Here is a 26682-nt window from a genome sequence, read left to right on the forward strand (position 1 = left end):
TGTTTACATTTAAAGAGGCCACACCTCAGGGCCTTATTATCTCATTTTTCTACCACCCAGATTTTCATAAGAAGTTACATTTAATTTTCCAAAGTAACTCAGGATCATACTCACAAACTTTTCTAGTAATCAAATGAAAACATTTCACTAGCATGAAGTGCAGAAATCAATTACTTTCCTAATCAAATTTTCTTTTACTCAATATTAAGATTTACCACATAAAATTAAAAGGCCAGGCACCAACCCAAAACATAACCAGCAAGGCTAACAGAAATTTAATGTCCGTGTTCCATTCTTCATCTCCTGAGCAACTATCTCACGTATTAACTGAGAGCCTCTCTTTAATGTCACAAATGTCATGCGGCAGCCACGCTAGTATGGGAACCTTGTGTCCAGCTACAGTAGGATTTCCAAAGGCAAAAACTCTTACACAACTCTTCCAGAAGTCCAAAGGTGATGGGCAATGAGCACAGGGAGGATAATTCTTAAACGTTTAAGGAGTAACGGGTCTCCCTCAGGATGAGGCGGTCACATCTGGAAGGGTCCTGGTGGACGTGCTCCTGGAGTCACAGGATCCCTCGCAGGTGCTGGTAATCAATACCCTGCAGCCAACCTTGTTGCCCTGAAGCCCACAGCCCTGCCCTCAGCTACAGGAGCCCTGGCAACAGAGCAAGCACTCGGCCTGAATCCCACAATACCCCAGAAGGACGCATAAAGATGGGTGCCTGAAAGGGCACTGTTTGCTGGTCTGCATACCCAGGGGACTTGGGGATCTTCTTTGACCAACACGGGTGGGCACTGGGTTAAGTCCAAAGGGTCCTGAGTTTTTTCTCAAGCTCTGTTCCCTCAGGTGGTGGCTGTTCATGCATGCATTTCAGAACCACGTTTTACAAGGAGGAGTGAAAAGGGAGGAAGAGATGGAGTTGGAGAACGTGTCTTCCTCCTTCAGATGTTTATCTCTGCAGCAAGTAGGGGAGGTGCGAAACTGGAGACACTCGATTAAAATTAGTATCCTAACAGAGGAGGGGAGACCAAACCAGAGAGCAAAGAATATGCCTCAGTTCATCAGCCACAGCAGCACTCCTTAGCCTGGTGTGAGGCAGCATCCCCTAGATGCCTCCCATCAACTACACCTCCTGGGCCCCATCCTGGAGTCTGAGTCAGGCAGGCTGACCTGGTGCTGGGCAGGTTGGGGATGGAACATTCTCCAGTTGGTTCTGACGCACTCCCCGACAAAGAACAAACATATCACAGAAGGCTCGTGAATAGAGGCATTTGGAGAGTTTCCTTGTCAGAGAAACTGAGCGATTTTCACTTTTGCTCTCTTAAATGCTCTCTTGCCCTTTGTCCTCCCCACCCAAAACTCCCCCACTTCTGAGCTATTTTGGTAGGGACCTGTCTTTGGCTTAGCTTTTCTAGGACACTTACTCATAGCTGGTACCAACTATGGCCACTGGCTCCTTGCTTATTTTAGCACAAGAGCCCCCCCACTTAAGCAAAATCATCTCACGCATGACCATTAATTCTCGGAAATGTAACGTAGAGCATTTCTCACAGGCAAAGCAATGCAAAAGTGTGAACTTTCTCTTCGGTGTCAATCCACTGCCTTTCTATACGTGCTACAGACAGGTTCCCAGAGCTTCCCCTGGCGGGCCAGAGTTTCCAACGTGTACACCTGCCCCTTCCCCCATCAGTATGTGCTTCCAGATTTTCCTGACCTCCTCATTTGTACTGAATCAAAACTTACCTGCAGCAACTTTCCACTTCCTCACAGTCCTGCTAAGACTGGCCAGTTGGTCTGAGAAATGAACTTGAGTTGGGCGCTGATCAATGACAATGACTTAAGGTACCCACACTTGCATTTTGCAAAGAACTGCAATGATTTAATATAAAAGTAGAAACTAAGGTAAGAAGTGGAGGCAAGTTGCAAGCTGCTGGAGGAAAATATTTTTGGAACAGAGCCCTTTCACGCCTCTCAGTTCCTAGCTTATGAGCATGGAAAGGATTCAGAGTACATATATTTTTATGCAGTTTTCTACAGAATTAAATATATAACATGACAGTAACAAATTCACTGCCAAAACACGATCAGAACATTTCAAGTTGTTGGTTCGTATTCATCCATTTATCAATTAACCCTTACAATGCAAGTCAATCAGAAATCTAGCGACACAACAAAGTGCAGGCCATGATTTCCTTAAATTTCCTCGTCTGCGATGTTATCAGAAAATACAGGCCAAGAATGCCCTTTCCTTTCTTCTTTATCATCACCACATTTGTCTCAAATTCAAATAGGACAGGGCGCTGTCCCGAATCGTAACATAATAGTCTGGTGGTAATTTCCAAGTTCTGCGTGTTTTTTTTAGTCTCCTGACCTTCATATACAATGGAAAACTTTATCATATATAGTTCAGAAAAGGCCACCTAGCATTCAAGACCTGCTGACATTCATGATCAATGCAGAGTCCTTAACAGCTGTTACCCAAAATACTGTCATTAAGTTGACTAGACTTGCCTAATAAATCCAGGACAGCTAGTCAGAAAAATGAAGTTTCTGTCCATGCTCCCCTACTTTTTGCTCATTGGTTACATTCTTACAATACTACCCACAGCAAGATAAACGCTTTTACATAGAGTTCTTACATTACTTAAAAATCAGTGTAACGGGCGCCTGGGTGGCTCAGTTGGTTAAGCGACTGCCTTCGGCTCAAGTCATGATCCTGGAGTCCCGGGATCGAGTCCCGCATCGGGCTCCCTGCTCGGCAGGGAGTCTGCTTCTCCCTCTGACCCTCATGCTCTCTCTCTATATATATCTCATTCTCTCTCTCCCGAATAAATAAATAAAATCTTTAAAAAAATAAAAAAAAATTCAGTGTAACATTTTTATGATAAACAGGAAACAGAACCACTCAATCTCATTCTGCCACCTCGTCTCTCAAGAAGCACGTTTATAGTAGAAAGAGCAGAATCGCTGTAACGATGAGAGAAGTCCAGTCCAAGACTAGGGAAGACATACAGACAAAGAAGAAAAGGACACACTTCTCCTAAGTTTCGGGGCAGGGGGAGGTTTAAGTCACAGGACACGGAGAAAACATATGGACAGAATCGCTACACTACGCTACAGTTTAACTTTAAGGAATTTGCAAGGCACATAATACCCGGATGTTCAAAATGGGAAGATGGACAGTTCGAAACTGTATTTCAGTGAGTCTGACACTGATCACGAACAAAATTCTAGATTGGTTTTTGTGCCTTTAGAGAAGGAAAAGAAATCACAAAGAGCTGGTAACATTACTCACAAGTACAAGTGATCTACACATTTCCTTTTGAGGGGGTTACCAGGAAAGCGACAGGGACGCTGGAAGAACTTCAGCTACAATTTACGGAGTGCCAAGCACCGCGATAAAAATGATGCTTACCACAACTCAAATAAACTCCAGAAAAGGTGTATTAAACTGTGACGAGGCATCTGGCGAAGACTTTCATTTTCTTGTGACTAAGAACAAGATGGCAAAACGGAAACTGGATGGAAATGAAGATGGGTGGACTTAAATGGGTTTAATGACACCCCAAAAGGTCACTGAATAATGACCCTAGGAAACCTAGAACAGTCTCTCATTCCCTTTCAAAGTTCACACTTGGTTGGCCGTCTCCAGCCTTTACATCAAATCGGAGAACAAACAGATGGAATGTGGAGTCAGGATGAAAACTCACTTGACAGAATGGGGTGGTGGGTCACACACAGCAAGATGAAATGTAAAGGCCTGCATTAAAACAAAGCATCGAGTTAGAAGATGAGAAGCGTGGTTCAACACCAACATGGTGGAAGGACTTGGTTAAATAAAGTTGGTGTGACAAAGTGGCTGAAGAGCATAGACAGGGGGTGCTAGGCCCACAGCGTTCCAACTCTGCTCCTGTATGCAGAGCGCTTTTAAACCCTCTGCCCCATCTGAAGAAAGGTAGTATCTACACCATGGAGCACTCAAGGAGAAAGGAACGAGGCAGGCTGGCAGAGGTTCTGTTAATAAAGTCATAAGTGATATGAAGAACAGTTGAAGAAGTAGAGGATGCTTTACTTTGAGATGTAAAAAGTTGAGGTGCTGGGATGGAGGAGGCAGTGACACCCTCTGCAGGTAGGAACGCAAAGTAGTTCAGGCATGTTCTCCGGTTCCTCAATCAAAGAACCACCATATGACCCAATAATTCTACTCCTCAGTAGATACCCCAAAAACTGTTCCTGGTACTCAAATACTCATACACTAATACTCACAGCTGCACTATTCACAACAGCTAAAGGGTAGAAACAAGCCAGAATGTCCATCAGCAGATGAATGGATAAACAAAATGCAGTGGAATATTATTCAGCCATTAAGAAGGAATGGAGTACTAACACACGCTCCATTGTGAATAAGCCTCAAAAATGTTATGCTAAGTGACAGCAGTCAGACATATTGTATAATTCTATTTACATGAACTATCCAGAACAATTAAATCCAGAGACAGAAAGCAGATTAGTCATTACCAAGGGCTCAGGGGAGAAGGGGAGAGGAAGTGACTTGGGATGATGAAAATGTTTTGGATTTTGGAATTAGAGGTGGTAGTTACACAACACTGTGAATATACTAAATGCCACTGAACTGTACGCTTTAAAATGTTATACTGATGGGGTGCCTGGGTGGCTCAGTCAGTGAAGGGTCTGCCTTTGGCTTGGGCTGTGATCCCAGGGTCCTGAGACTGAGCCCCACATGGGGATCTATGCTCAGTGGGGAGTCTGCTTCTCCCTCTCCTTCTCCCCCTTCCCCCACTGGTACTCTCTCTCTCCCCCTCTCAAATAAATAAATAAAATCTTTAAAAAAAAAAGTTATATTGAGAACTTGTGGTTTCTGGTCCAGCACGTAAGGAGTTTAGAAGTCACCACTTCGTCCTAACAACAAGTAAAAAGTTGAACAAACTGCAATATCAACAACTCGTCTTATGTCATCAGAGAAGTGAGGTCACAGGGCAGACCACTGTCCCCCTAAACTGTAGGGACAGGAATACAGAGAGAGAACTCACAATTCATCTGAGCAGAACCCTCAGCGGGAACCAGTGCCTGGGTAAGAGATCCTGAACTATAACTGATGAACAGCTGGAGGCTCGGTGTGGACAAATCTGAAAGCTAAAAACTCCAGGAGGGCCCAGTCTTCGGGAGGCCCCCACACTTTTGCGAGTTTTATCTCCAGGAGCCCTACAAGATCCTCACGGGGAATATCAGAGAAAATCCCTTAGTGCTTCCAGCAGAGGGAAAGGAGAGTGAGCATTATGAAATATACCAGACCATTCAGTTCTTCTTTACAGGGCCTGCCCTTGGGAGGAACTACTTGATCAGAGCCTAACCCACCTGGAGGAAAGGAAATACCCACCTCCAGCCCACCCAGCCATCCCTCGTCCCACCTTGGTGGGGAGAGGGATGGCTGAGAGGTGCTTGTGTTGTTCACAGTCCCGGGGCACAGGTTACTCAAAGACTGACTTAATCACAGCACTAGGAAGCACCCCCACACATCCCTCACCGCCATCTCACTGAAGGCCTGTTCATGGCAGTTCCTTTCACCCAGCACATCATGTCCACTTTTCAACAAAAAACTACAAGACTCAAAGAACAACAACACAGGAGCGCCTGGGTGGCTCAGTTGGTTAAGCAACTGCCTTCGACTCAGGTCATGATCCCAGGGTCCTGGGATCGAGCCCCGCATCGGGCTCCCTGCTCAGCCGGAAGCCTGCTTCTCCCTCTCCCACTCCCCCTGCTTGTGTTCCCTCTCTCGCTGTGTCTCCCTCTGTCAAATCAATAAATAAAATCTTAAAAAAAAAAAAAACCAGAACCTCAGATGTACATAAAGAAAGGAAGGGCAATGGAGTATGAATAAGGTAAAATAAAAACTTTTATTTTTCTTACTCTTAATTTATCTAACAAACATAGTTTCTCAAAATAACAACAGCAACAACGTACTTGATAACGGAAGACATAAAGAGGAACAAAGAACAAGGCAACAAAAAGAAAACAGTAATTAAGACAACAGATATTAAACCAACTAAATCAATAATCAGTGTAAGCATCAAAGATATAAATCCACCAATTAAGGGCGCCTGGGTGGCTCAGATGGTTGAGTGTCTGCCTTCAGCTCGGGTCGTGATCCCAGGGTCCTGGGATCGAGCCCCACATCGGGCTCCCTGCTCCGCGGGATGTCTGCTTCTCCCCCTCCTTCCTGCGTGAGCTCTGTCTGTCTCTCTCAAATAAATAAATAAAATATTAAAAATAATGATAATAATAAATCCACCAATTAAAAGATAGATTGTCAGGGGGTGCCTCGGTGGCTCAGTCAGTTAAGTGTCTGCCTTCAGCTCAGGTCATGATCCCAGGGTCCTGGGAAAATCAGTAAGGACACAGTTGAACTGAAAAGCACCAATAAACTGGGTATAATGGACATCTATAGACTACTTAATCCAACAACAGCAGATTACACATTCTTTTTAAGCTGACATGGAACATTCACCAAGATACACCACATTCAGGGCCATAAAACACAACTTAACAGATTTAAAAGAATAAAAATCATACATCATTTACTACCAGACCATAATGTAATTAAATAAGAATCAATAACATAAAGATAGCTGGGAAAGCCCCAAATACTTGGAGATTAACCATTAAACTTCTAAATAACACAAAGATCAGAGAAGAAATCTCAAGAGAAATCTGGAAATATTCTGAACTAATGAAAGTGAAAATACAACTCATCAAAACGTGTGGAGTGCAGCCAAAGCAGTACTTTGAGGGAAATTAATAGCATGGAATGCATATATTAGAAAAGAAGATCTAAAATCAATACTCTAAAGCTTCCATCTTAGGAAACTAGAAAAGAAGAGCAAATTAAATCCAAAGTAAGCAGAAGAAAAGAAATAATAAAAGTTAGAGCAGAAATCAAGGAAACTGAACACAGGAAATGAACAGAGACAAACAAAACAAAACAAAAAAACAACAAAACCAAAGTTGGTTCTTTAAAAAGACTGATAAGCTTCTAACCAAGATAAGGAAAGAGAGAAAGCGAATGAGAAAACACAAATTACTAATATCAGAAATGAAACTGAATCTACTAAAGAAACTGAATCAATAATGAATAACCTTCCAAAATAGAAAGCACTAGGCCCATATGGGTTCACTAATAAATTCTACCAAACATTTAAGGAAAAAAAAATGTATCAGTACTCCATAATCCCTTCCAGAAGACAGGAGCAGAAGGAATATTTCCTAATTCATTCTATGAGGCCAGCATTATCCTAATACCAAAACTAAGCAAAGATATTATACGAATATCTTTTATCTTATCTTATACCAACATATCTCATGGAAAAATCCTCAACAAAACATTAGCAAATCTGTATCAACAAGGTATAAAAAGAATTATACAGCATGACCAAGTCAGATTTATCCTAAGTATGTAAGGCTGTTTCAACATACAAAAATCAATTAATGTAACCCATCACATCAACAGGTAAAAGATGAAAAACTACATGATCACATCAAAAGATGGAGAAAAAGCGGGGTACCTGGGTGGTGCAGTTGGTTGGGCAACCAACTCTTGGTTTCGGCTCAGGTCATGGTATCAGGGTCCTGATCTCAGGATCGTGAGATCAAGCCCCACAATGGGGCGATGGGGCGATGGGGTGATGAGGTGATGGGGCGATGAGGTGATGGGGCAATGGGCTCTGAGCTCAGCAGGGAGTCTGCTTGAAATTCTCTCCCTCTGCCCCTCCCCCACCGTGCTCACACTCTCTAATAAATCTTTTTTTAAAAAAATATTTTATTGGGGCGCCTGGGTGGCTCAGTTGGTTGAGCGACTGCCTTCGGCTCAGGTCATGATCCTGGAGTCCCGGGATCGAGTCCCACATCGGGCTCCCTGCTCGGCGGGGAGTCTGCTTCTCCCTCTGACCCTCTTCCCTCTCGTGCTCTCTATCTCTCAAATAAATAAATAAAATCTTTAAAAAATATATACATATTTTATTTCTTTGTCAGAGAGAGAGAGAGAGCACAAGCAGGGGAAGCGGCAGAAAGAATGAGAAGCAGGCTCCCTGCTGAGAAAGGAGCCCAATGCAGGACTTGATCCTAAGACCCTGGGATCATGACTTGAGTCAAAGGCAGATGTTTAACTGACTGAGCCACCCAGGTGTCCCTCAAATAAATAAATCTTAAAAAAAAAAAAAAAAGATGGAGAAAAAGCATTTGACAAAATCCAACACTTCTTGGGAAAAACAAAAAAACAAAAAAACTATCAGCAAGCTAGGAATAGAAAGGAATTTCCTGGGGTGCCTGACTGGCTCACTGGACTCAGTAGAGCATGCAACTCCTGATCTCAGGGTCATGAGTTCAAGCTCCATGTTGGGCGTAGAGCTTACTTAAAAATAAAATAAAAAATAAAAAATAAAAAATAAAAGAAAGAAAGGAATTTCCTCAGCTTGGTAAAGAACATCTACAAAATACCTATAGTTAACATCATACTTAATGGTGAGAAACTTGAAGCTCTCCTGCTAAAATGAGGAATAAGACAAAAACATGCCTTATGACTACTTCTTTTCAACATTGTCCTGGAAATCCTAGCTAATGAAATGAGACTAGAAAAGGAAATAAAAGGTCTGCAGACGGGGATGGAAGAAGTAAAACCATCCTCTGTTCTCAGATGATACATGATCATCTATGTAGAAAATGTGAAAGAGGGGCGCCTGGGTGGCTCAGTTGGTTAAGCGACTGCCTTCGGCTCAGGTCATGATCCCGGGGTCCTGGGATCAAGCCCTGCATCGGGGTCCCTGCTCAGCGGGAAGCCTGCTTCTCCCTCTCCCACTCCCCCTGCTTGTGTTCCTGCTCTCGCTGTCTCTCTCTGTCAAATAAATAAAATCTTTAAAAAAAAGAATAATTTAAAAAAAAGCTTTACACAAAGCTACAGTAATCGACACAGTGTGGTACTGGTGAAAGAATAAATAGGTCAACAGAACAGAATGGAGCCTAGAAGTAGATCCACATACAGTCAACTGATCTTTGACAAGGGATCAAAAGCAATACAATGAAACAAAATCTTTTCAACAAATGGTATCAGAACAACTGGACCTTACACCTGTCACAAAAAATTAAATCCAAATGGATGCAGGAGACCTAAATATGAAATGCGAAACTATAAAATTCCTGGAAGATAATGTAGGAGGAAACGCAGATGACCTTGGGCACTGTCATGACACAGTCCATTAAAGAAAGAATTGATATATTGGATTACATTAAAATTAAAAACCTCTGCTCTGTAAAAAGTAATGTCAGGAGAATGAGAAGACAAGCCTAGGAGAAACTAAGACAAACTAGGAGAAAATATTTGCAAAAGACACATTTGATAAATGACTGTTACCCAAAATATACAAACAATAAGAAAACAAACACACAAACTCAACAATAAGAAAACAAACAATGATTTTTTAAATGGGCAAAAGACCTGAACAGACACCTCATCAAAGATATACAGATGGAAAGTAAGCATGTGAAAACATGTTCAACATCATATGTCATGAGGGAATTGCAAGTTAAAACAACAACGATACCACTATACACCTATTCGAACGGCCAAAATCCAAAACACTGATAACACCAAATGCTGGGGAGGGTATGGAGCATAAGGAACTCTCACTCATCGCTGCTGGGAGCCACTTTGAAAGACAGTTTGGCAAGTTTCTTACAAAACTAATCATACTCTTAACATATGATCCAGCAATCACACCCCTCGGTATTTACCCAAACGAGTAGAAAACTTATGTCCACGCAAAAACCTGCACATGGATGTTGACGGCAACTTTTTTCATAATTGCCAAAACTTGGGAGCAACCCAGCTGTCCTTTAGAGTAGGTGCATGGATAAACTGTACTCCATGCAGACAAGGATTATTCAGCACTTAAAAAAAAAAGGAGGAGGGGGGCGCCTGGGTGGCTCAGTCGGTTAAGCAGCTGCCTTCAGCTCAGGTCATGGTCCTGGAGTCCCGGGATCGAGTCCCGCATCGGGCTCCCTGCTCAGCGGGGAGTCTGCTTCTCCCTCGGACCCTTCCCCCTCTCGTGCTCTCTCTCTCTCTCATTCTCTCTCTCAAATAAATAAATAAAATCTTTAAAAAAAAAAAAAAGGCTATCCTCCATGAAAAGACACGGAGGAACTTTAAGCGTGTTAGTAAGCAAAAGAAGCCAAGCTGAAAAGGCTAAGTACTGTATGATTCCAACTCTACGACATTCTAGAAAATGGAAAACTATGGAGACAGTAAAAAGATCAGTGGCTGAGGGGTTGGGTGGAGAAGGAAATGAACAGGTGTAGCACAGAGGATTTTTAGGGCAGTTGACACTACTCTATATGATCCTACAGTAGTGAATACATTTGTCAAAACCCACAGGATATACAACAACACCAGGAGTGAACCTTAACATACATTATGGACTGGGTGATAATGATGTGTCAATTGCAGGTTCTTCGATTTTAATACATCTAACACTATAGTGCGGGGTGTCAAAAGTGGGGGAAGCTGTACATGTGTGGGGAACAGTGTATATGAAAACTCTATGTACTTTCCACTCAATTTTGCTCTGAACCTAAAACTACTCTTTAAAAAAAAAAAAAAGGTTCATTAATTTAAATCTGACAGGGGAACCTGGGTGGCTCAGTCAGTTAAAGCATCTGGCTTCGGCTCAGGTCATGATCCCAGGGTCCAGGGATGGAGCCCCACATGGGGCTCTCTGCTCAGTAGGGAGCCTGCTTCTCCCTCTCCCCCTACTCGTGTTCTCTCTCTCACTTGCTCACTCTTTCTCTCAAATAAAATCTTTTAAAAAAATTTAAATCTGGCAATGAAGGCTGCTGCCCCCTAAAATGAAAGGAGCTCCCTGATTAGATGAATCCCAGCAGACACTGGCTAACTGATGCCAGTCCTCATTGTAGAGAAAAATCACATGCCAAGAATCACTGTCAACTCTGACACTGTGATTTGGGCATAGTGTGCAAACATCTGGGATGTTTGCACAAACAAGTGCTACAGAATTAAAAATGATGTAACTTTAATACAATGTACTTTCTCCAGAATTTTTAAAACTCCACTCCAATTTCATAATCATGCCTGACTCAACTGCACATGAAATATTCCTAACTAGTCACTCAAATTTATGCTCTCTGAATATTCTTTATTACAGAAAAAAAATGGGTTAAGGACTCTAGATGGGGCTCTACATATTCCTGCTTTTCATAGTATGAGCTACAAAATACCATACTGACAAATAACAACTTCACTTGTTTATTCTTTGGTAAAATGGGCTGATTGAGCTAAATTGATTCTAAAATCCTCTCCATTTCTAGAATTCTGGCCATATAATTCAGAAACTTGTTTTTTTAGATAAATTAGGTTTTTAGGCCAGGTTTTAAAAAGTACTTGAAGTTCCAATGCAATAATATACCAGAGATTACTTAAGTAGGAAAACAAATTGTCAGGTTTTATTTTTTTATTTTTTAAAGATTTTTATTTATTTATTTGACACAGAGAGAGTGCAAGAGGGAACACAAGCAGGGGGAGTTGGAGAGGGAGAAGCAGGCTTCCTGCGAGCAGGGCGATCCATGCGGGGCTCGATCCCAGGACCCTGAGATCACAACCTGAGCCGGAGGCAGACGCTTAAGGACTGAGCCACCCAGGTGCCCCACAAATTGTCAGGTTTTAAAAGTAAAGGACTGGTGCTGGGGCACCTGGCTGGCTCAGTTCTAAGAGTACACGACTCTTGATCTTAAGAGTTGTGAGTTTGAACCCCATGTTGGGTCTGGAGATTATTTAAATATAAAATCTTTAAACAACAAAAAATTAAAGGACTTTATCATAGAAGAGGGAAAAGGATCAGATTTGACCTTTCAAGAGGAAATTGGATTTATGGAATATAGTCCAAGAACTAGGTCATCGGTTAACCAAGAATCCTGTTGAAACGACCAACCAACCATTCCCCACCAAGACAAACAGGACAGGTACTTATGTATAACTTATTCCAGATTCTGAGAAAACTACAAAAGATTTTTTAGGAAAAGAAAGCAAATAGCACAAGAGACTTCCTTTATTGGGGTAGTTTTAAAAAGCACTTTTACAATGAAATCAGCCATTTAAAGGTCTCAAAAGGGCCATCTTATAAAGAAAAAAAAGAGGGTAATTTTTTCTTTTAAGTATTGAACTTTAAAAAAAAGCTTGATTTTTTTCTAGATCTCATTCTAGAAATACTAATAAAGTGTATACTCCCAAAGAAGAAGTCCAAATAAATCTGATTTTAACATCTACTTTTTCACCTATTCTTGCCTTTTCCCTCATTAAAAATTTGTCCTACAGTAAAACTAAAAAGAAAACCAAAGTAATCAACCAAAGGCACACGAGATCTGGATTCCTCACATGTAGGGTATTGACTGCCGACGTGTAAAGGCCCCTCACTGGGTGGCAGCAAGATGTGCTGTCCATCTGCACATTCCAGGCTAGTCCACGCCTGGGCCCCAGGGCCGCACCGTCTTCTAGAGCACTCAAGAAAGCAAATGACAATGTAAATAAGAAAGAGACAGGATTACAGGAATCAGTTCAATTAATTCTAATTTCTCTCTTTTTTTAAGCAAATCCTTTGTAAACTTTGCTTTCTACTTCATCTATTATTTAGAAGCAAATTACAGGCAGACATATCCCTCAACTGTATGTTGACATCAACCACTGTTATCAGAATGTGGTTGGTCTGAGGACTCCTGGGGTCCCCAAGACCCCTTCAGGAGGTCCACAAAGCCCTCCCTTCTCCAGCTACATATCTGTGCTAGGCTAAATTTTCTTCACTGACTTCAACCAAACAACAGATAGCAAGGGGTTGAATACAGAATCTAGCTAACTTCTCTTAAATCCACATTACAGAGATTAGCAAAAATGTAAAACAATGCCAGTCTTCTCACTAAATTGTTTTTTGTTTTGGAAAACACAGTGTGTTTCGTTAAAAATATAATGTTGCCCAACTATATTTCAATTTTAATATAGTAAATAATGTTATCACTTAATGGGTTTATTACCGCTATTTTAAATAAGTTAATAAAATATTTTAATAGGTTCTCAGTTTAATTTCTAAGAGTAAATAGTGATCGATAAAACCCACATAAACTCTTTGAGGTCTTCAATAATTTTTTAGAGCACAGGGGTTCCTGAGACCAAACAGTCTGGAACTCTACAGGATTAGTTAAATAGATCTTATTACATACATCCTTCTACTGGATATACCCACCATGCCCGGGACAAATGTTTAATTAATGACACTGAGAAAGTTACAAAACAACTCATATAAAGTGGACTCAATTTTGTTTAAAACTTTGACTACTGGGGCGCCTGGGTGGCTCAGTTGGTTAAGCGACTGCCTTCGGCTCAGGTCATCCCGGGATCGAGTCCCGCATCGGGCTCCCTGCTCAGCGGGGAGTCTGCTTCTCCCTCTGACCCTCTTCCCTCTCATGCTCTCTATCTCTCATTCTCTCTCTCTCTCAAATAAATAAAATCTTTTAAAAAAAAATAAAAATAAAATAAAACTTTGACTACTTAAATTTTTACAAGAGAAAAAATCTAGAGAAATACACAAAAGGGTTAAGACTAGTGATCTCAAAGAGGCAGTATTTTAGGTCATTTTAACCTATTCTTTTTGCACTAAATCGTATTTTTCTTTTTCTACAATATGGAGGTGACAGCATTTCCCAAACTGTGTTCCAATGTACAGTGGTGTCACGGAAGAGTCCATGGTCTTTAGCTGGATGAATGTGGATTATACCTCCCCATCCCTCACCCCCAGCAATTCTTCAACACAGTCTGCTAAGGATTCTGAGAAGTCCTACAGCGTTGACAGCATTTCCCAAACTTTGGTATGACAAACCTCTTTTGCCAAATAACACCTAACCACATAACACCCTTAGGGAAACACTGCCTCAGAGACCATCCTAAACAATGATTTGAAGAGGGGGCCTGCAGGCATCCTTTATCATTCGGTACTCTTAGAAGTCACCAGGTCACCACTATTTAGAATGGATGACCACCAGTAAACAACACGTACACATCCAATCAAGAATATTTGGGGGTTATGTAAACCATCTCTTTTACATTTGCTTTAGTAAATTAACTCTACAAGAAGTAAATTTAATTTGTATACACTCTGGAACTTGGACAATTCAAGCAATGTTTTGTTTTGTTTTTTAATGATTTTATTTATTTGACACAGAGAGAGTGACAGCGAGAGAGGGAACACAAGCAGGGGGAGTGGGAGAGGGAGAAGCAGGCTTCCCGCGGAGCAGGGAGCCTGATGCGGGGCTCGATCCCAGGACCCTGGGATCATGACCTGAGCCGAAGGCAGACGCTTAACGACTGAGCCACCCAGGCGCCCCTAAGCAATGGTTTTAAAGATTTTTATTTATTTATTTGAGAGAGAGAGAATGAGAGAGAGAGAGCACGAGAGGGAAGAGGGTCAGAGGGAGAAGCAGACTCCCTGCCGAGCAGGGAGCCCGATGTGGGACTCGATCCCGGGACTCCAGGATCATGACCTGAGCCGAAGGCAGTCGCTTAACCAACTGAGCCACCCAGGCGCCCTAAGCAATGGTTTTAAATGGCAATTCTTAAGTAAAATCTTCTTTGATGAAAGTACGTGTGACCATAAGTCATTCCTTTAAATGATGCACACGAGTAAGCATTCTCTACAAGGGGTGACCTGCACACACAGGCGTTCATGTGGTAGACACAGCTATTGGCAGAAAGCCCTTGGCACCCATCCTGCACACCCCCACGCCCCCACAGGCTTCAGCCACCCCTGCAGTGTTGCCACCTGGTCACCAGGGGGCCTGCTGGCCCACGTCTCCCCGCTTCTTTCCTCCTCTCCAAGATCACAATGAACGGGTCGCTTTCCCACCCGTCCCTTTCAGGGGCCAGGTCACTTCGAAGTCACCCTCTTCAGTCCCGGTGTGAGCCAAGTGTGACTGATCACAGCTAATGCTCCCCACAAAATCTTTTAAAGCCACTCTACTACTTCAAGCCCTACTTGCTGTATTTTTTTTAGAAGGATATGAACCTTTTTATTCATCACCTACTTTTAACAATTGTTAACATTTTGATATATTTGATTATTTGTTGAAATATTTTAAAATAAATCACAGATATTATGATATTTAGCACTTCATCTCTGGTTTATAAAATTAATACTGTAATAGTGTGTGTGCTGTGTTTTACTACAAATATACCTGGTTTCCACCTGTGTTATGGGTTAAATGTGTTTCTGACGATCACTTTTAGAGCTTAAAGGGTTTATAACAATGTTTACAGGAAAATGCAATTTGAGTTCTAACTTGAATTCCTAATAGGTGGATACAAATTAATTGCCTTTTCAGGTCACCTGGGAATTAGAAACGGGGGGGGGGGGGGGGGGGGGGGGGGGGAGGCCAGGAAGCAACACATCAAGTCAAAGCTTGGGGCTAACAGCTGAATGAAAAGACCTCACGGAGCTGAGGTGGTCACAGAGCTCATACCCAGGCATCTAATTTTTGTTAGCCACTGCTGAGGGTGTGGTGGCCCCGTCACTACTCACTGCACCAGCCTGCCTCAGTTTGCCTGCCTGTACTTGAATTTCCCAAAGATAAGAAGGTACAGTCAGAACTGCTCTGTTCCAAGTCAAGGCTTCTGCCCAAATCCCTATCTGCTCTCCTACACCACTGAGCTGGGTTTCCAGATAAAACAGGAACTTCAGGAAACCCTTCTAGCATTCCTCCTTCAGGCCTAAACCATCAAAGCCTGGTCCAAGTGGCCCACATTTGCTTTCTCGCTGCCCCTGGTTCCACTCTGTCCATCAGCACTGAAAACCACATAAATACACACTTAATAGGAAGAGAAAAAAATGCAACAAATACATACTTGCCTTATGCATTACTTTTTTAAAGTAGTGGTAAAAACCTCAAGCCTTTCAAGAATACTCAAAGAACAATTCTAGAAAAAGTGGGGTTAATAAATATATTTTTACTGATTTTTATTTATTTATTTGTCAGAGAGAGAGAGCACAAGCAGGGGGAGCAGCAGAGGGAGAGGGAGAAGCAGGCTCCTCACTGAGCAAGGAGCCCAATGTGGGGCTCGATCCCAGGACGCTGGGATCATGACAGAGCCGAAGGCAGACGCCTAACGACTGAGCCACCCAGGCGTCTCGGGGTTAATAAATTTTATCAACTGAATAAGCAAATATATACTAATCACTGGCATTGATGACCTATCTAAAACATTTCATCAAGTAAATATTAACGTTACAGTTGTTATTAAAGTCACCATGGGGGAAAAAGGGAGACGTTGTTATGAAAATATCCCACTGGTACATGTTCCTCCAGGTTTAAAAATGACCGATCTCATATAAAAAAAAAAAAATTAAGTCACTTTCTCTTCTGGGCTGTGAATGTTTGGAAGATGCTTATTAGTTGCTTCTCTTAAACGAGCAGTTTCTTACACTTGGGCGTGGACTTTTTATTTATTTATTTACTTACTTATTTACTTATTTATTTATTAAAGATTTTATTTATTTGACAGAGAGAGACACAGCGAGAGAGGGAACACAAGCAGGGGGAGTGGGAGAGGGAGAAGCAGGCTTCCCGCCGAGCAGGGAGTCCAATGTGGGGCTCGATCCCAGGACCCTGGGATCATGACCACAGCCGAAGGCAGACGCTTAAGGACTGAGCCACCCAGGCGCTCCAGGCATGGACTTTTTAAACCCTTGCCAAATGAAAATGCTTCATTCAGGAATCATGGGCAGATATTAATGGATTTCTTACAAACAACTCAGAAGCAAGCTCAAAAACACTGCCAATTCAGGGCTTTATAATACAGGCTGGGGATTATCAAGGTACCCTATTATCACAGCACTAGTAACTGAGGTGTTCCCATACTGAGAACGGCCCCTGCCCACCTTTTAATCCCTGTGGGGTTCCTATAATAACTGCAGCCCAAGTGAGTGGGGCCTAGGAAGAAAATTCATTCAAGCCAGTGCATTTCGCTACTTACTAGCTACTCTGATGAATGTTTGAAAAGCGTGGCAAAAAAAGATTAGGGGTTATCCAAGAATTTTAATTATTTCTTTTGTCCTTGTTACCGATTCCATAAGTAATAAGAAACTGACATGAACTAGTCAAGGCATTTTAAAAGTAAACATAATCTGCTGACGCAAAGGCTTTTATCCCCCAAATCAAAAGCAACCCTATTCCTCAATTAGCTTCTACCTCTGATTTGCTGACACTATTGTAAGCTGAGTATACTCTGTCCTTTGCTAGGTGCTGAGGAGGGAAGAGTGAACACCCCCCACCCTAAGGCGACCAGTCTTGCCACGAGGAGGGGGGGCGTCAGGGGAAGGTGCTGCTGAGGAAGGCAGGCATAAACTGGTTCACCTGAGCAGGTCCAGAGGACAAGGGCTCTGGTGAAAATGCCAGGGCCAGGCCCACCTTCCGACTATTAATACCCTGCCATGTAAGTCTATCAACACTCAAGACAATTTTCTAGGTTTGCTGGGCCCCATGCTTGGTTAATGCTCTTTGTCATCTTGAAATTATTAATAATTTTTGAGAAAGGGGCCTGCACTTTGATCTTGCACTTGGCCCCACATATTATGCAGCTAGTCCTCTCAATATTCATCATTAACTACATCTAAAATATGTAAAATTAAATGTGACTGGATTCTGCATTTCAGACATAATAAATTATGTTCTTTAAAAGCCACAATAGACAACTTCATACAAATCATTTTCAAGTTTTACATATCTTCAATTTAAGTTTATGACAATCAAGTTTTTTCTTGGTGATCCTTAAAATGAAAGTATTGTATTATACAAGAAAAAAAATTTTAAGTATTAGGAAGAGCTCAGAATGTCCTTGTTACACCTTAAATAGGTCTTAAGCAAAGATGCCATTCATATTCACTGAGTTTTAAAATTCACTTTGAGGGTACCTGGGTGGCTCAGTTGGTTAAGCGACTGCCTTCGGCTCAGGTCATGATCCCAGGGTCCTGGGATCAAGCCCCACATCAGGCTCCCGGCTCAGCGGGGAGCCCTGCTTCTCCCTCTGACCTTCTCCCCTTCTCATGCTGTTTCTCTCTCTCTCTCTCTCTCTCTCTCTCTTAAATAAATAAATAAAATCTTAAAAAAACAAAAAATAAAATTCGTTTTGAATCTGAAGACATACATTTTTCTAAGTATTTTATACTATGATTAAAGACTGGATAAATAGGGGCACCTGGGTGGCTCAGATGGTTAAGCGTCTGCCTTCGGCTCAGGTCATGATCCCAGGGTCCTGGGATCAAGCCCCACATCAGGCTCCCGGCTCAGCGGGGAGCCTGCTTCTCCCTCTCCCTCTGCCTCTCTCCCTGCTCATGCTCTCTCTGTCTCTCTCTGTATCTCTGTCTCAAATGAATAAATAAAATCTTTTAAAAAACTTTTTTTAAAAACTTAAAAAAAAAGACCAGATAAATAAGAAATCGTTACTTAAGAATAAAATCAAAGGAGACAAAATAATTCACTGTAAAAAAACACACTTTTTAGCCAATTAGCAGAACAAAAATGTAATGAATGAAGAAACGTCATATTCTAAACTAGTTGTTGAAGCATTCTAGCATTTCGGGGGCACCTGGCTGGCTCAGTCAGGTAAGTGTCCAATTCTTGGTTTCGGCTCAGGTCATGATCTCAGGGTCCTGGGATTGAGCCCTGCATCAGGCTCCACGCTAGGCGAGGAGTCTGCTTGTCCCTTTCCCTCTGCTCGCTGGCTCTCTCTCTGTCTCTGTTTCTGGAATAAATAAAATCTTTAAGAAAAAAAAAAGAATTCTAGCATTTCATCCGTTTCCTTTCAAAAAGTTAAACCCTGCTCCTGGAAGCTGGAGGTTCACTCTGCTTGTCCCCCAACCACAGAGTCTGTACCTTATGAGCTTATTCCTCATCACAGCCAGAAATCAGAGCCTGGGGTTGGACGCAGGCTGCAAACGGTTTCAGCCTTTCTTAAAGTGAGAGGTGGTAAAAACAAAAGAGCTGCAGGGCTGGATGAGGCAAAGAGCTGAAGGACTGGTAAGCTTCAGACCTAAGGAAAGCCAACTCCAGTCTCTGTTTTTTCAGGAAAGTGTTGCTTTTTGTGCTAGCAGGTGCCCAGGCTGAATGATCAAATGTCAGGGAAGTGTGAAGAAATATCTGTTTTTACAGGGAAGGCTACTTAGGTGTAGAGGGCAGAACTTTCGACATTAGAAATGATACGGTAGAGGATGGTGGAGGAAGGGGCTGGTTGGATGAAACACCAATTTATCCCTAGAGCAGGAAAACATCAGCAACTTAAAACCCTTGTAAGAAAAGGCCGACAACCATGAAATAAGTATCTGATTAGAAAAAAGCTCCCAGCGGGCGCCTGGGTGGCTCAGTCATTAAGGGTCTGCCTTTGGCTCAGGTCATGATCCCAGGGTCCTGGGATCAAGTCCCGCATCGGGCTCCCTGCTCACCAGGAAGCCTGCTTCTCCCTCTCCCACCCCCCCACCGCTTGTGTTCCCTCTCTCACTCTCTCTCTGTCAAATAAATAAATAAAATCTTAAAAAAAAAAAAAATAGAAAAAAGCTCCCAGGAGCAATTACAGAGGTCAAGAGTAAGTGTAAGGTGGTGCAGCTACTCTGGGAAATGCTTCTGCAGGTCCCCCAACATGTTAAACAGTGACCATGCGACTCAGCAATTCCACTCTTGGGTGTACACCCCAGAGAACTGAAAATATATGTGCACACAAAGCCTGCACACAAATGGGCAGAGCAGCATTATTCACAGTAGCCACGAAATGGAAAACCACCCAAATATCCGCCGACTGATGAACACATCAACAAAATGTGGTCTATCCATACAAAGAAATAGTGTCTTAGTCTATTTGGGCTGCCAAAACAAAATACCATAGACTGGGTGACTTATGAACAACAGAAATTTACTTCTCACAGATCCAGAGACTGGGAAGTCCAAGATCAAGGTGCCCACATGTTTGAGTTCTGGTGAGATCCCTCTTCTGGTCTGCAGCTGGCCATGTTCTCAGCTGTGTCTTCACTTGGTGGAAGGGACTAGGGAGGTCTCTGGGTTCTCTTTTATAAGGGAACTCATGCCTCATGAGGGCTCTACCCTCAGACCCTAATCCCCTCTCAAAAGCCCCATCTCCAAATATCATGATATTGGGGATTTGGTTTCAACATACGAATCTTGGAGGGACACAAACCTATGGCAAATATTATTCAGCCATAAAAGGAAGGAAGTTCTGATACACGTACAACATAGACGAACCTTTAAAACATCAAATGAAAGAAGCCAGTCACAAACAGATCACATATAGTAGGTGATACGAAATGCCCAGAACAGGCAAATCCATAGAGACAGGGAAGTAGATTGGTGGTTGCCCAAAGCTGGGGAAAAGGGGAAATTAGAGTGACAGTTAAAGGCTCAGGGGCTCCTCTTTGGGGTGCTGAAACTGTTCTGAAATGAGGATGCCTGGCTGGACCAGTCAGTAGAGCATGTACCTCTTGATCTCAGGTCGTGAATTCAAGCCCCACACTGGATGCAGAACTTACTTAAAAAAAAAAAATAAATAAATAAAACTATTAGGGGTCCCTGGCTGGCTCAGCCAGTAAAGCATGCGATTCTTGATCTCAGGGTTTGTAAGTTCGAGCCCCACACTGGGCACAGAGCTCTGTCAGCTAAGCAACCAATTCCTGATTTCGGCTCAGGTCATGATCTCAGGGTCATGAGATTGAGCCCTGCGCTGGGCATGGAGCCTGCTTAAGATTCTCTCTCCCTCTGCCCCCTCCCTGCCCTCCCCCCGCCCTGGCACCCCTGCTCATGCATGCTCTCTTAAAAAAAAAAAATAAAAAAGTTAAAAAAAATAAATTTTTATGGGCACCTGGGTGGCTCAGTTGGTTAAGCAGCTGCCTTTGGCTCAGGTCATGATCTCAGGGTCCTGAGATCGAGCCACCACATCAGGCTCCTTGCTCAGTGGGGAGTCTGCTTCTCCCTCTCCCTCTGCTGCTCCCCTGCCTTGTGCTCTCTAATAAATAAAATCTTTAAAAAATAAATAAAAAAAAAAATAACTTCTAATAATAAATCTTTAAACCCAGAATCTTAAAAAAAAACAAAACAAAAACAACTTTAAAAAAAGGGGACGAAGAGAGGACTTGGGGGGCACAGTCAGTTGAGCGCCTGACTCGGTTTCGGCTCAGGTTGTGATCTGGGGTCCTGGGACTGAGCCCTGCATCGGGATCTGCAACTCAGTGGGGGATCTGCTCGAGATTCTCTCTGTCTCTCCCCCTCCACTGCCCACCCACACACATGCACGAGCATGCACTCTCTCTCTCTCCTCTCTCTCTCTCTCTCTCAAATAAATCTTTAAAAAAAATAAATGAGGGGATGAAGAAAAGAGAGTCTTCTTTTGCCCTAAACAATGAGTTTAAAGAAAGTACAGATCAAGGTAGACTTGAAAAGTAGCAGATTCTAAAAAGTTCTTGTCACAAGAGAATCACACTGGTCCAAAACAGATGGCTGAAAGATAATATTCACGTCTGACCTAAGGTAAAAAAGGAAAACACGATTCCTCCTTTACTATGGTACCACCTACTTCTTACCGGGGTTCTGGAATAGAAGATGTGTTTTATAGGTTTTTAAGATGTTCTCAGTTACTTTGAAGTAAATGAATTTTCATCTAAAACTTTAAAAATGAGGGGCACCTGGGACGCCTGGGTGGCTCAGTCAGTTAAACGTCTGCCTTCGGCCCGGTCCATGGTCCCAGGGTCCTGGGATCGAGTCCCACATTGGGCTCCTTGCTCAGCAGGGAGCGCTTCTCCCTCTGCTTGTGCTCTCTCTGTCAAATAAATAAAATCTTAAAAATAAATAAATAAATAAAAAATAAAAAATAAAAAAAATAAAAATGAGGGGCGCCTGAGTGGCTCAGTCGTTAAGCGTCTGCTTTGGCTCAGGTCATGATCCCAGGGTCCTGGATCGAGCCCCGCATCGGGCTCCCTGCTCGGCAGGAGGCCTGCTTCTCCCTCTCCCACTCCCCCTGCTTGTGTTCCTGCTCTTGCTGTGTCTCTCTCTCTCTGTCAAATTAAAAAATAAAATCTAAAAATAAATAAATAAAACTTTAAAAATGAAAAGCCTTGGCAACACATCTTGTGAAAAACTTTAACAATGATTATCCTACAGCTAAATGAGAAAATGAACAAAAATACACCTAAAACACAGAGAAGAAAGGACCTATCAAATCGGGGACAAATGCAGTATCCCCATTCCTCGGTGGTGGCCCTAAGAAAGGATGGCCATAGCACATCATCAGCTCACAGCAGGCAAGGGAATGTCGTCAGTTGAGGGTTCCCATCTCTGGGCTTTTGCACAGTCTCCTACTGATATCAAAATGTCGCTTTTGTTTTGTTTTTATACAGTGCTAGAACACAATGCCGTGTAAATCATTTCCCCCAATCTTGAATCCCTATTTCTGAAGCTGTACCAAACTCTGCATTCTGTAACAAATCAATTATCTTAAATTGCATTTATAAAAGATACAACATATCTTCAAATACCTCTGCTCTTACCAAATCAAGACCACAGAAAAAGACATATTTTTTTTAAAGCATAATGATCTTACGCCCCAATTAACCAGAGTAAGTTAGAAATAGACTCTTGGTGATTTTCAGGATAATCAGACCTCCTATTTTGTTTCAACTCTTATAAATGAAAACTTTACCCTTGGCCCTGAAATTTATATTTTCCTGCCTTAGAAGCAACAATAAAAATAACTCAATCCTGGGGGCACCTGGGTGCCTCAGACTGCCTTCGGCTCAGGTCATGGACCCCAGGGTCCTGGGATCCAAGCCCGGCATCGGCATCGGGCTCCCTGCTGAGCAGGGAGCCTGCTTCTCCCCTCTCCCTCTGCTGCTCCCCCTGCTTGTGCTCTCTCTCCCTCTGTCAAATAAATCATCTTTTAAAAAAAATTAAAATAAAAAATCACTCAATCCTTTTTTAAAAATGTCTTAAAACTTTAACATCCTCACATTAAACATTAAGAGATGGTTTAATAAACTTAGCCAAGTCCTGAAACCCAGTATCATGGAATTACAGGCATTTCTAACTTGAATGCAAAAATGTTTTATTTCATTAAAATTTCATTTATGGGTCATATTCTTCATATCTAAAACTGAAATATTAATCTGCTTTTTTTTTCCATTTAAAATCAAATAGTACGGGACACAGATAATGCATGATATGACTTCTAAAACTTCCTTTTGCAAAAGAAATTCCTATGAAACTGCTTGGTTTTATGCTTTTCTGCCTAAAAGGGGTCTGCAGCCAGAAGATGAACTCTAGTTAACTGAAGGTTCCAGTTAACTGAGTTAGAGCTCTTAAACTGCAATACAATCAGAATTATTAATATTTTATCGTCTGGGGTGCTGGGTGGCTCAGTCAGATAAGCTTCTGCATCAGCTCAGGTCATGATCCCAGGGTCCTGGGATAGAGCTCAGCAGGGAGCCTGCTTCTCCCTCTCTCTCCCTCAGCCGCTTCCCCCTGCTCGTACTCTCTTTCTGTCCAATAAAATAAAATCTAAAAAAAAAATTAATAAATAAAAAAATTAAATTATTTTTAAAAATCTATCTTATTCTTAGCAGTTATAGGTCTCCTATTTGAAATAAATGACATTTACTCCCAGCAATACAACTGTTAGATTAAGTATAATATTGAAGTCTGTATTCAAAGGACTTTTCCTCAAGGTTACTTCTGAAAAACAGGGTAACAAATTAGAAACCACTTTCCAAAAAAGCAGAGAATTACAGTATTTTTAAAAATTAGACTCAGGGGCGCCTGGGTGGCTCAGATGGTTAAGCGTCTGCCTTCAGCTCAAGTCATGATCTCAGGGCGCTGGGAGGAGTCCCACATGGGGCTCCCTTGCTCAGCAGGGAGCCTGCTTCTCCCTCTGCCTGCCGCTCCCCCTGATTGTACTCTCCCTCTCTCTCTCTCTCTAGCAAATAAATAAATACAATCTTAAAAAAAAAAAAAATTAGATGCAGAGTGGTGCCACAAAGCTACAGCCTTCAAAAGCTGCTACAGATTTTTACGGTCTAATATCCCCACACACGCAATCAAAGATCCTTGAAAAAATTATCTACTAATGAATTTCTATATCATAATGCAGAATTTAGGTTTGTTTTATAGTCTGTAATGCCTTTTTTCAGTATATAACATTTATCTGTCAGATGAAAATTAGGACATAAAAATACTATGCTGTCGAACTGAGGTAAGAGTTGTCCAGGATTCACATGCGAACAAAACAGATCAAACACCTCCCCATCTCGGGGCCTCCTGTCCTAGTGAGGGGAGACAGACAATAAACAGAATAAGGCTGTTTGAATGGGATCAAGTGCTATGGAAAGAGGAAAAGTAAGGCAGGGAACGGAGGAATCAGGGGATCAGGGAGAGATGAAATTTCCACAGAGGATGGCGAGGGGAGGCCTCACTGAGAAGTCTGTGCGCAAACAAACAGGACAATAACAATGAAAATTATTCCTTTGGCTTTGAAATACAGTCCGTGCTCGCATTAAAATATATATATATATATATATATATATATTCATAAGCTTTCTATATGCTCCATTTCAATTTACTGTTTCTTGATCATTGACTGACTGGAGAGAAAGCAGGCAGCCTAGGGCATGCCAAGGATGTGCCTAATATTTTGATTTACTCGATGTTTTTTAAGAACGACAGCTACAAATTAAAGTGAAATTCGGAGTTCTCTATTAAACAACTAATTAATAGTCAACATGCAATGTATATTACAAAACCTAACATTCTCTCCAGCAATCTATACGTGATATTTATCCCATTAATAATCATTAGAGGTAGCTAGAGTATGGCCAGCAGTTCATGTCATACTGTCTTAGAGCAATGCAAAAGTCAGAATATTAGTTGAAATGATCACCTTCTAAAATGAGCCCACAGAAAGTGTCTCTACAAATTGCATACTTACATATAAAATCCACTTGTAACCCCCCCAAAATGAAACCATTTTATTAGCATTTCTTGTAATACTCACAAGACATTTTCTACCTTGCAGGCTGGGGGAAAGAAAAAAAAAAGCAACAGAATAACTGATGTCTAAACTGTGTTTTTATTTTGAAGACTAATTATTCTTAAATACTATAAATGCACCAAGAAAAGCTTAGAAAGTCAACACATCTTTCACATAAGAGTTCTGTTAGTCCACCACAATGAAGATATTTGATAGCTGAAATTTATATTTGTTGAATAACCCAAGTAATTCAATAATGATTAGCAAATGGAGGTGAATGAACAAACAAGAAAATACGGATTTTAACAAGAAATGTTATCACTGACTAAATATATTTGAACTGTTCCCAAAATACTCAATCAAGCACATATTTTTGTGAAATGTGTGGGTTTTCCCCAAGAGAAGCAGAACTTTGACATTTTCTCTTGGATATATTAGACTTTCAGACCTCCATTCCACATCTGGAAAGAACATTTCAAACTCAGCTTGATGTAACTTTTAAAAATCAAACTGAGAGCGATTAGATACTTAGTGACTGAGACTTGACTATGACACTCAACAATGTTAGAAACGAAGTATTCAAAGTTTATCAGCCCCAATGTGAAGAAAGGAACACGGAACAAAAGACGCATTTGCCTCTTCCGCCCTTTAATTTGTGAACACCATACTTAACTCCGTCTGTCATGCCAAGGAAGAGAAAATGAGGATTTTTTTTTAAAAGCTTGCTAATATGAAATATGACCGTTTCATTTAGATTTCCATCAGCTCTCCCCCCCCAGATTTTTTATTAAAAATAAAAAAATCAAAAGAATAGATCCAAGTCCAAGTCCTCTATTGACTGCACCTAGATTACTTTGCTCCAAGGCCAAGGAAAATGTTTACGATTCCAAGATCCATTCGGAAGCAAGTATCTGCAATGCGTAAGCTTTTCGTTGGCAAGATCAGTCAATATCAGAAAGCGTGTACTGTTTAAAAGGTTAAGTGGATGAAGGTTAAAACAACAACAAAACAATTCACTAAGAAATATTTTTCTGCCAAGTAACCGTACAATAATGTCAGCCCTGAGGAACCGGAGAGGTTTCTGTTGAGGGTGGTGTTAAGCCCCTGAACGATCTAAATCACCGTCAGAAAAACTGCACCAAGGTGTCAGGAGTGGAGGAGATGCAGATTTCTAACGCGGGGTGAGCCCGCGATCGTAAACCTCATCACAATTTCACCTTTGGATGAAACGTGGGTGGGGAGCGAGAAGTTTCAGCTTCTGCTCGTCTGAAAACAGACAAGATTTAAAGAACCCCGGGAGGAGGCTGAAAGGGGCGAGGATGCGGTGTCCGCGGTGCAGCAGCAGAGAACCGGGATCCTTGGAAAGGGATGCGGAGGAGTGGGCTCTTATGTAAGCACACACCAAAAAACTGTGCGTGCACCCCCAGCCTGATGCACATCTGAGCACACAACACACGCACACGGCCTCTCACCGGGGTGCACCCCCGCCTGCAGGCGCTGCGGAGGAAGGGGGACCGACCCCCTGGGCCCGTCTGCACGTCCCCTC

General features: G+C 42.0%; 1 protein-coding gene across 4 annotated transcripts in view; it reads right to left on the reverse strand.

Moving 5' to 3' along the window:
• CLSTN1 (calsyntenin 1) overlaps positions 1 to 26682 on the reverse strand; it is a 77674-nt gene that overhangs the window by 50544 nt on the left and 448 nt on the right. The window lies entirely within an intron of this gene.

The sequence above is a fragment of the Zalophus californianus genome, chromosome 4 (genome assembly GCF_009762305.2).
Source record: "Zalophus californianus isolate mZalCal1 chromosome 4, mZalCal1.pri.v2, whole genome shotgun sequence".
In the NCBI taxonomy this organism is placed as follows: domain Eukaryota; kingdom Metazoa; phylum Chordata; class Mammalia; order Carnivora; family Otariidae; genus Zalophus; species Zalophus californianus.